The sequence below is a fragment of the Schistocerca piceifrons genome, chromosome 9, assembly GCF_021461385.2.
Source record: "Schistocerca piceifrons isolate TAMUIC-IGC-003096 chromosome 9, iqSchPice1.1, whole genome shotgun sequence".
Taxonomy (NCBI): domain Eukaryota; kingdom Metazoa; phylum Arthropoda; class Insecta; order Orthoptera; family Acrididae; genus Schistocerca; species Schistocerca piceifrons.
This window is the reverse complement of record NC_060146.1, coordinates 15975565-15987597: the sequence shown is the minus strand read 5'-3', so window position 1 is coordinate 15987597 and position 12033 is coordinate 15975565. Positions and strand designations below refer to the sequence as shown.

The 12033-nt window shown below is 42.9% G+C and overlaps 1 protein-coding gene and 1 non-coding gene across 3 annotated transcripts in view; both read left to right on the top strand.

Annotated features, from left to right (window-relative positions):
- LOC124717294 (arylalkylamine N-acetyltransferase 1-like) overlaps positions 1-12033 on the top strand; it is a 77020-nt gene that overhangs the window by 16569 nt on the left and 48418 nt on the right. The gene's annotated exons all lie outside the window — the stretch shown is intronic.
- On the top strand, positions 3496-3570 carry Trnal-caa. Its single transcript has one exon. It is a non-coding gene; the product is annotated as a tRNA-Leu (tRNA).

Here is a 12033-nt window from a genome sequence, read left to right as displayed (position 1 = left end):
CTTGCTCCGGACACTGCGAGAGGGCTGTACAAGCAATGATCACACGCACGGCACAGCGGACACACCAGGAACCGCGGTGTTGGCCGTCGAATGGCGCTAGCTGCGCAGCATTTGTGCACCGCCGCCGTCAGTGTCAGCCAGTTTGCCGTGGCATACGGAGCTCCATCGCAGTCTTTAACACTGGTAGCATGCCGCGACAGCGTGGACGTGAACCGTATGTGCAGTTGACGGACTTTGAGCGAGGGCGTATAGTGGGCATGCGGGAGGCCGGGTGGACGTACCGCCGAATTGCTCAACACGTGGGGCGTGAGGTCTTCACAGTACATCGATGTTGTCGCCAGTGGTCGGCGGAAGGTGCACGTGCCCGTCGACCTGGGACCGGACCGCAGCGACGCACGGATACACGCCAAGACCGTAGGATCCTACGCAGTGCCGTAGGGGACCGCACCGCCACTTCCCAGCAAATTAGGGACACTGTTGCTCCTGGGGTATCGGCGAGGACCATTCGCAACCGTCTCCATGCAGCTGGGCTACGGTCCCGCACACCGTTAGGCCGTCTTCCGCTCACGCCCCAACATCGTGCAGCCCGCCTTCAGTGGTGTCGCGACAGGCGTGAATGGAGGGACGAATGGAGATGTGTCGTCTTCAGCGATGAGAGTCGCTTCTGCTTTGGTGCCAATGATGGTCGTATGCGTGTTTGGCGCCGTGCAGGTGAGCGCCACAATCAGGACTGCATACGACCGAGGCACACAGGGCCAACACCCGGCATCATGGTGTGGGGAGCGATCTCCTACACTGGCCGTACACCACTGGTGATCGTCGAGGGGACACTGAATAGTGCACGGTACATCCAAACCGTCATCGAACCCATCGTTCTACCATTCCTAGACCGGCAAGGGAACTTGCTGTTCCAACAGGACAATGCACGTCCGCATGTATCCCGTGCCACCCAACGTGCTCTAGAAGGTGTAAGTCAACTACCCTGGCCAGGAAGATCTCCGGATCTGTCCCCCATTGAGCATGTTTGGGACTGGATGAAGCGTCGTCTCACGCGGTCTGCATGTCCAGCACGAACGCTGGTCCAACTGAGGCGCCAGATGGAAATGGCATGGCAAGCTGTTCCACAGGACTACATCCAGCATCTCTACGATCGTCTCCATGGGAGAATAGCAGCCTGCATTGCTGCGAAAGGTGGATATACACTGTACTAGTGCCGTCATTGTGCATGCTCTGTTGCCTGTGTCTATGTGCCTGTGGTTCTGTCAGTGTGATCATGTGATGTATCTGACCCCAGGAATGTGTCAATAAAGTTTCCCCTTCCTGGGACAATGAATTCACGGTGTTCTTATTTCAATTTCCAGGAGTGTAGAACCGGTCACACAGGCGATTTGTAAACAATGTCCTTTGTAGACTGATTGCATTCCCCTAGCGTTCTACCAATAAACTGAAGTCTACCCACGAATAAACCTATGTGGTCATTCCATTTCATATCCCTACAAAGTGTTACACGCCGGTATTTGTATAAGTTGGCCAGTTCCATTGACAGATTTTTTTTTTCGTTTTGTGAAGCTCGCAATTATACATTTCTGTAAATTTAAAGCATGTTGTTAATCTCTGCACCACTTTGAAATCTTATCAAGATCTAACAGAACATTCATGCAGCTTCTTTTCAAAGAGTATTTCATCACATGTAACTGCATCATCATTATAAAGCCTGATATTACTATTAATATTTTCTACAAGGTTCCTAATATACAACATAAACAGGGAGAGTCCAACATACTTACCTGGGGCTCACCCAGTTACTCCTACATCTGACGATGACTCTCCATCCAAGGTAACATGTTGTGTCTCCCCTACCAAAAATTCCCCAATTCAGTCGCAAATTTCACCTGATACCCCATATGAGCGTACTTTTATCAATAAGCATAGGTGTGGTACTGTCTCAAATGCTTTTCGTAAATCAAGAAATACTCATCTACCTGATTGCGTTGATCCAATGCTTTCAGTATGTCATGTGAGAAAAGTGCGAGCTGGGTTTCATATAATCAAAGTTTTTGGAATCCATGGTCACTGGCATTGAGGAGGTCATTCTGTTTCAGATACCTCTACATGACTGAGCTCAGAATATGTTCTAAGTTTCAATAATAAATCGATGTCAAGGATATTGGACGGTAGTTTTGTGGATCACTTCTATTACTCTTCTTGTAGACAGGTGTGACTTAGGCTTTTCTCCAAGAACTAGGCGTCTTTTTCTGTTTTTTGTTTTTTGAGGGATCTTCCACAGATTATAGTCGAAAGAGGGACTAACTCAGCCGCAAATTCAGTATATAACCTGACAACGATTTCATCGGACGTTGGACTTTCGTTCAATTTTGTCGAATTCCGCTGTTTCTCAAGAAGACTATTACGCGTATTAAGGAAAAACATTTGGCCTTTAGTAGTTACTTTCTTGAGTTACGATAAATCAGAATATCATCATCATCATTAGTTTTCTGCTATATTAGCAGGTCCTTTGCATTTTCTGCAATCTATTGCTTCCTTCTTAAGGCTGCTGTATGTCGTACCGTCCATCACGTCATCCAGTATCTGAAATCTCTTCCTTCCTCGCTTCCTTTTCCCATCTAAATAACCGCCTAAAACGATTTTTATCAGTCCGTCATTCTTTCTTAATATATGCCCAATCCAATTCCTTTTTCTTTTTATTACATCTAGTAACTGTCTTTTCTTTCCCACTCTTCTCAGTACCTCTTCATTTTTTACTGTCCATACAACTTATTCTTTCCATCCTTCGCTATGTCCACATCTTACAAGCCTCCAGCCTTTCTCTCTTCCTCAAGTTCCTCAGCGCCATACAGAACATTCTATACAAGACATTTTATGAATCTTTTCCGGAGTTCTCTGTCCAGACTGCTACAGAAAATTATCCTTTTCTTATAAAATGCGCCTTTATCCATAGCTATCCCTGTTTTAATTTCTGTGCTGCACTTCCAGTCGGTGCCTATTCTGATGTCAAGATACTAAAAATTTTGCACCTGTTCTAATATTTCTACATTCAAGATAATTTTTATTTCTTTATTTCCTCCTAGTGCCAATAATTTTGTTTTCATTGTGTTAATTTTCATTCCATAATTTTTCCATTTAGCTTCGATGGTGTCCACTAAATCCTGTAATGCTTTTCCCTCGTTACTAGAAGGACCATGCCATCAGCAAACCTCAAACACTCTACTCTTCTTCCCCCAATTTCCACTCCTTTGTCATCTACTGTGCGTTGGTCAATCATATTTTCCAAGTAGAGATTGAAAAGGGTAGGTGATAGACAGCATCCTTGCCTTACTCCTTTTCCTAGTCCGATCCAGTTTGTACTTTCTCCTCTCGCTTTAACTGGGGCTTTTTGATTAAGATATAATGAGTTTACAAAGCTTTTTGATTAAGATATAATGTAGGAGACGAGGTACTGGCAGAAGTAAAGCTGTGGGGACGGGACGTGAGTCGTGCTTGGGTAGCTCAGTTGGTAGAGCACTTGCCCGCAAAAGGCAAAGGTCCCGAGTTCGAGTCTCGGTCCGGCACACAGTTTTAATCTGCCAGGAAGTTTCAAGATATAATGAGTTTACAAGTCTTCTGGATTTCCAGTCTACTATCTTTTCCCTCATTATAGTCGCCAGCTTGTCCCAAACCACGTTGTCAAGTGCCTTTTCTAGATCGATGAAGCACATATATAGGTCTCTTCCTTTTTCGATAAACCTTTCTCCCAAGATTCGGAGGAGTCCTACTGCATCTCTAGTGCCCGTATTCCATCTAAAGCCAAACTGCTCCTCGCCAAGATTCGCCTCCATTACTTTTTCCACCAGAATAAACAGACATGAAATAATTTAGTATGCTACAGTACTTTATTTGCTACATTAGCAACCAAGGAATGAACAACAACTACTGTTCATCAAACACACAAGTTCCCTGACACTATAACGCACTAGTACCACGTCTTTGACTGCTGTTTTGCGGCGAAATACCAACGTCGCCATACCAGCCGCCTCCTCCTTTTTTTAAAGCCCGATACCCCGGGAATGTTGTTCGACTTGTCGTCTGGCCCTCGTGCAGCGGCCTTCGCAGATTCTAGCTGGGAGTTTATATTTTCAAAAATATCGGGAATCCGACTGTCGATATTTAAAAAAAAAAAAACTTATCGGTCCGCGTTACGTACACTACTGGCGATTAAAATTGCTGCACCACGAAGATGACGTGCTACAGACGCGAAATTTAACCGACAGGTAGAAGATGCTGTGATATGCAAATGATTAGTTTTTCAGAGCATTCACACAAGGTTGGCGCCGGTGGCGACACCTACAACGTGCTGACATGAGGAAAGTTTCCAACCGATTTCTCATGCACAAACAGCAGTTGACCGGCGTTTCCTGGTGAAACGTTGCTGTGATGCCTCGTGTAAGTAGGAGAAATGCGTACCATCACGTTTCCGACTTTGGTAAAGGTCGGATTGTAGCCTATCCCGATTTCGGTATATCGTATCGCGACACTGCTGCTCGCGTTGGTCGAGATCCAATGACTGTTAGCAGAATATGCAATCGGTGGGCTCAGGAGGGTAATACGGAACGCCGTGCTTTATCTCAGCGGCCTCGTATCATTATCGTTCGAGATGACAGGCATCGTATCCGCATGGCTGTAACGGATCGTGCAACCACGTCTCGATCCCTGAGTCAACAGATGGGCCATTTGCAAGACGACAACCATCTATACGAACAGTTCAACGACGTTTGCAGCAGCATGGACTATCAGCTCGGAGACCATGGCTGCGGTTACCCTTGACGCTGCATCACAGACAGAAGCGCCTGTGATGGTGTACTCAACGACGAACCTGGGTGCACCAATGGCAAAACGCCATTTTTTCGGATGAATCCAGGTTCTGTTTTTCAGCATCATGATGGTCGCATCCGTGTTTGGCGACATCGCGGTGAATGCACATTGGAAGCGTGTATTCGTTATCGCCATACTGGCGTATCACCCGGCGTGATGGTATGGGGTGCCATTGGTTACACATCTCGGTCACCTCTTGTTCGCACTGACGGCACTTTGAACAGTGGACGTTACATTTCAGATGTATTACGACCCGTGGCTCTACCCTTCATTCGATCCCTGCGAAACCCTACATTTCAGCAGGATGATGCACGATCGCATGTTGCAGGTCCTGTACGGGCCTTTCTGGACACAGAAATTGTCGACTGCTGCCCTGGCCAGCACATTCTCACCAATTGAAAGCGTCTGGTCAATGGTTGCCGAGCAACTGGCTCGTCACAATACGCCAGTCATTACTCTTGATGAACCGTGGTATCGTGTTGAAGCTACATGGGCAGCAGCACCTGTACACGCCATCCAAGCGCTGTTTGACTCCCAGGTGTATCATGGCCGTTATTACGGCCAGAGGTGGTTGTTCTGGGTACTGATTTCTCAGGATCTATGCACCCAAATTGCGTGAAAATGTAATCACATGTCAGTTCTAGTATAATATATTTGTCCAATGAATACCCGTTTATCATCTGCATTTCTTCGTGGTGTAGCAATTTTAATGGCCAATAGTGTAGAAAAAATCTGTATATCAATATATCGACGGAAAAAATGTCGACACACCAACGAAAAAAATACCCCGCTGCACGTTGTATATACACTATTGATTTATTATTAGATATTTTGTTCATTAACTAGCTAGCAGCCTGCGTATGCCCCTTAGAGCAAGAATTGACAGGGAAACAGTGCACATTCACGCTTGGCGATAACAACTTCGCTAACCATGATAACTGCAGGTAAATGGCACAATAAAAGGTGTCCGATGGGTCCGCCATTCGGTTTCGTCGCATATCAGATTTGCCTGTAACACTTCATGTCGACTTCCAGGTTTTTACATTTCTGGAAACGCCAGCGACCTAGCAGTTGAAGTGTCGAAATTGTGTGGTGGTGTTAAACGTTCCAGATTCTAATGGTAGCGCCTAGTGCCGATTATGCTAGGATTTCCCCTCACACGTCTCCAGCAGCCGCAAAGACCAATCTTGTCATTCAGTTTCGGCAACTGTTTTTTCAAGAACGCCGGTGTAATAAAATGGCACACTAGTTGGGTTAAAAATTGTTTCTTAACGGAACTGGTGTACTATTTTTTCACATCGGGTATCTTGTTATTCTATTCACACGCCCCTCCCCCTCTCCCCAATCTCAGTGCAATCGGGCTTCTTCTTTGTACTACTATACTTGCTTCACACAGTCAAAGAGAAAGGCTGGAAAGCTAAAAAAGTAGTAATAGTCCTCCATACAGTGAAAGTAAAGTTACGTTCTACTACAATTTCAAAGGAACAATGTCAAATATTTGCCGAAAAATGTAATGTAAAATAAAAATGTGCCATTTCGATATAGATAATTCGATATACTGATGACAGAAACATGTGTTTTATCTATTGATATATTCGTGAATAAATATCGATTTGTCGATGTCTCTATATTTTATCATCATCTCTAGTTCTGGCGTAGCAGCACTAAGTGATACAGCTGTGACTTCTGGACTGACCGTGAAACCCTCTGCGTCACTCGGTGCTGTCCGATCGCCTTGTGTCGGTGTAGAATTCAGGGATCGGTATTGTGCCAGTTGCTCCATGTCTAGATATCCTTGCTTTGATCAGCTGAAAGGCGAGTGTGTGTTAATTTTTGTAGGAATTTTTCTTGGTCTGCTTGTCTGAAATCACGTTCGTAAGGTTTGAATTGCTTACGAGGAGAGATCGCCAACAGGGCAATCGAGATTTGAAACTGTGTATACGGTGATGTAGGTTAAGGGCCCAGGTATCACATATCATTCTTTTTCCAGTCGGAATTTTCGTGAATATGAAATTTCTATCTCTCTACTGACATTCTATTATTTGAAAACTCCGATCTATCAGTTAAAAAACAAAAGACGAAATCTATATTTGTGCAATGGTGTAAACAATGTATTTTTGTTACCAGCTGTGCAATTTTTTCGCATGGTAACATTTAAAACATTACCCAAGTACCTATTGCACTATGGATGAAATAACAAAGCTGAAAATTTAATCGAAAGACTCGTTTATAAGTAAAACAAAATTCAAGCAAAATGAGAAGTACATATAATGAATGCAATAATATGATTGGAAAAACAGGGTGATAAAACGTAAGAAATTAAATCGAAATTAATAATTAAAATTAACTAAAAATGCATGAATAAAAATTTCAGGTGAAGAAAGAATGCTGGAAATAAAAAATAAGAGCAATTGAAGTAGTTGATATTGTGATTAGAATAATGTGACAAAGAAATAGAACTAAAAAATTACATTTAAATCAATTAACTGAATAAACATGATCAAATTCATTTGGTTAAAGATTTAAAAATAAAGAATAAGCTTATTGCATCAGATGTGTTTCCAACCTACAACTTGCTGCATGTGAAGTTGGTATCCTATTCAATATACGACGTAACCCGACTCCTTAATAGACCTATTTTAACACCATTGAGTGTCACACCAAATCTCGAATGTTTTTTCGTCAGTTACTCGCAAACGAGAGCCCACCAGGTGAATGGATGCAGTGTATGATACCTGGAATCTTAACCTAATCACCGTATAGATAGTTTCAAAAAATTAGTCGCACAGCTCGGACCCCTCCTTGTTAGACATGCGCGCAGACGCAACAAAGATGCTACGCCACATACGGATGGGTTAGAGGTGATCTTAGCACTGTGAAGGTGCGCGCCAGATTTACCTGTCGATCGCGAGGAGGTAGACGATGCAGACAGTTGAGCTTTGGTGTTAGGTGTGAACAGTCTGTAACGGTACCACGGACCATCTTTTACGATAATCGCTGCTCACGTTATACCTCAGCAAGGAATTTTTGAAAGTTGTGACCGTGAGATAACCTAATGGAAACACAGCAGTCAAATTGGGATTCGTTTCCACAATTCTCCAGCAGAGTATAAACAATAGTAAACTGTGGGTCAGGAACAGACGTTCTCCCAGTACAAAACCAAGTTGTAACATGACATATTGAAACCGGTCGCCAGCCTAATTAGGCATTCTTGTGTCGAGAGAAATGCTAAAGCAGAAGGCACTGCTAAGTCGAACCTAACCTTCCTTGACATACACACTAAATTCTTTCTTATATCTGTTCACACTACAACACAGTAACCTAACCTTGCAGGTATATGTGCTACTAACTAGTAAGTCAGATAAGCAAATGGCCAATGACACAGTAAACAGCAATATATGCCTCTCAACAACACATACCTTAAATGAACTAGGTGCAACAGTTTATAAAATCAAATACCAACTAGTAGCAATACAGAACAGGGAAAAGCTTCACATCAGACAAATCTTCACCCTCATAGAGGCTTTCAATGTATTCTTTCCACCTATCTGCTCTCTCCTCCGCATTTAACAGTGGAATTCCCGTTGCACTCTTAATGTTACCATCGTTGCTTTTAATGTCACCAAAGGTTGTTTTGACTTTCCTGTATGCTGCGTCTGTCCTTCTGACAATCATATCTTTTTCAATGTCTTCACATTTTTCCTGCAGCCATTTCGTCTTAGCTTCCCTGCACTTCCTATTTATTTCATTCCTCAGCGATTTGTATTTCTGTATTCCTGATTTTCCTGGAACATGTTTGTACTTCCTCCATTCATCAATCAACTGAAGTATTTCTTATGTTACCCATGGTTTCTTCCCAGCTACCTTCTTTGTACCTATGTTTTCCTTCCCAACTTCTGTTATGGCCCTTTTTAGAGATGTCCATTCCTCTTCAACTGTACTGCCTACTGCGCTATTCGTTATTGCTGTATCTATAGCGTTAGAGAACTTCAAACGTATCTAGTCATTCCTTAGTACTTCTGTATCCCACTTCTTTCCGTATTGATTCTTCCTGACTAATATCTTGAACTTCAGCCTACTCTTCATCACTACTATATCTGCTCCTGGGTACGCCTTACAATCCAGTATCTGATTTCGGAATCTCTGTCTGACCATGATGTAATCTAATTGAACTCTTCCCGTATCTCCCAGCCTTTTCCAAGTATACCTCCTCCTCTTGTGATTCTTGAACAGGGTATTCGCTATTACTAGCTGAAACTTGTTACAGAACTCAATTAGTCTTTCTCCTCTTTCATTCCTTGTCCCAAGCCCATATTCTCCTGTAACTTTTTCTTCTACTCCTTCCCCTACAACTGCATTCCAGTCGCCCATGACTATTAGATTTTCGTCCCCCTTTACATACTGCATTACCCTTTCAATATCCTCATACACTTTCTCTATCTGTTTATCTTCAGCTTGCGACATCGGCATGTATACCTAAACTATCATTGTCGGTGTTGGTCTGCTGTCGATTCTGATTAGAACAACCCGGTCACTGAACTGTTCACAGTAACACACCCTCTGCCCTACCTTCCTATTCATAACGAATCCTACACCTCTTATACCATTTTCTGCTGCTGTTGATATTACCCGATACTCATCTGACCAGAAAACCCTTGTCTTCCTTCCACTTCACTTCACTGACCCCTACTATATCTAGATTGAGCCTTTGCATTTCCCTTTTCAGATTTTCTAGTTTCCCTACCACGTTCAAGCTTCTGACATTCCACGCCCTGACTCATAGAACGTTATCCTTTCGTTGATTATTCAATCCTTTTCTCATGGTAACCTCCCCCTTGGCAGTCCCCTCCCAGAGATCCGAATGGGAGACTATTCCGGAATCTTTTGCCAATGGAGAGATCATCATGACACTTCTTCAATTACAGGCCACATGTCCTGTGGATACACGTTACGTGTCTTTAATGCAGTGGTTTCCATGTCGTTGATCATTGTTGATTCTTCCGCCTTTAGGGGCAATTTCCCACCCCTAGGACAAGAGAGTGCCCTGAACCTCTATCCGCTCCTCTGCCCTCTTTGACAAGGCCGTTGGCAGAATGAGGCTGACTTCTTATGCCGGAAGTCTTCGGCCGCCAATGCGGATTATTTATCAAAATGTAGCCAGTGGTGGAGATCGAACCCGGGACCGAAGACGTTTTGATTATGGATCAAAGACGCTACCACTAGACCATGGGTACCCCTGTGTCACCCATTTACAGAGTGCCAAATACAAAACAATTTAGTGGAAGGCAGGTGGCACTGGTGGTGCAATTTTCAATGGCTATTAAACTGGTGGCGATGCAGTCATGACAGTACTGTTGACCTCGCCCCATTGCTGATCTTCTTGGCGTCGAAATAATTATAGGGCCAAAAACCATGCCATGATAATGGTATCACCAAATTCAGCTTCCGAAGCCCATAAATACTGCCCTTAAGCTCTTCTGATCTCAAAACTCCAGGGATAGGAGCCACAATGATCCGCTACTGTTAGCGAGGTGTTAACCACAGCACTGCTCAGCTCAGACTCCTTACTCGTCACAAAGGGCGAGTCGCCACTTTCTCCCCAACCACACCTTTTCCAATCTGCCAGGCTACTTCCGTTGCTGCGGAGCTTCCCTACGTCTGTTACATTGAACCTTACATTCCCTAATTATAGACAAGTCATTTATGTACTTTACATAACAATCATTTCAGTAGTTACTTAAATTCACAAGCGTAATTTAAACAACATCGTTCAAAATCCGGTAATTTCCAAGAATGATTACGTATCGAAGTCAGGGGGTCCAAACGACAAATATCGAACGTACGATCCTAAATCGATCACGTGACTCTGGTGGTAGGCGTTATGAGTATGTTTACGGTGGTCACTACCATAGAGTAAATATCTCTGGAGTGAGCATTCTCATGCGCAGAACAGATTTTGTGTTGTCAACATACATTGCTGGCCTGCTCACGTGTTCTGGGGACGTCGTGTGTTTGTCCGTACAGCGCCCTGTATATTTAGAATGTCGCTACATCCCTAGTACAGACGGATTCTTTTCGTACGTGTCGGGGATTATTTATATAAGTTGCACAGACAATTTAAGAGTATCCATTTGATACCGGGAATAAACCAGCTACGTAACTTTTAAGGGCAAGTGATATTACATCCTGCTAATTTGCGATAGGTGTCACAGTTCAGATGCCCTCGTTTTTTGGTAGTTTTCGGTATGATACGTCACTTTATAGAATTACAGAGCCTGACGTACATTTTTGCAGTGATAGTCTTGCAAAACGGCTTGACACACATTAGCGATTATATCCCTGTTAATTCGTCCTTTTTTCTGCTATTTCTGCGTATTTATTTTCTCGTTTTTGCGACCTAAAGCACAATTTTTCTTACTGGTGACACATTTTACGTACTTGCTCCCAGTTCATTAAATAAATAGTAGACTGAGTAATCTATAGACATAATCGACAAGTCACTGATAAATGCATGGAGGATAGTATTTGCTGAAACAACAAACCATTCCCTTTCCTGTTCCACTAGCAAATTTACGAGAGGAAGCGATTGTTTGTATGCTTTTGTACGAACTGTAATATATAGTCACAAAATCGTAGAGAAATAGGTCTACAGAATCAAGCCTTATTTATAATGCGACTCCAAATTTTTAAACATATGCAGTGACTCTTACTAATATGATAACTATAATTGGAGCTACATGGTATGTACACATGAAAAGTTACTATTCCGCCTTTCACATATTTTTCTTTGCATCCGTAGCGACAACAGTAACTCACCATCGCTATTACACTACAGTAGAACCCCTCTAATCCGTCACCTTCGGGACCGAGACCATGGTCGGAACGAGAAAAAGGTCGGATTATACGAAAAATCTAATATTTATTGCAAAAATTATAAAACGACATTTAGTACAAAAAATTAAACTATTTAAGAACTAAAATATGTCTACAGCAATATAAAAAGATGCTTTTTACACAGTGTTAAACAGTATATCAACTAAAAAACGTCTACACACACTGTAATATGTATTGGTTTTAAAAGGAAAAACGGCAAACAAGTTACAATACTGTACTGTACATAATAACGTATAAACGATATATACTGTAAACTAAAAAATGTTTATA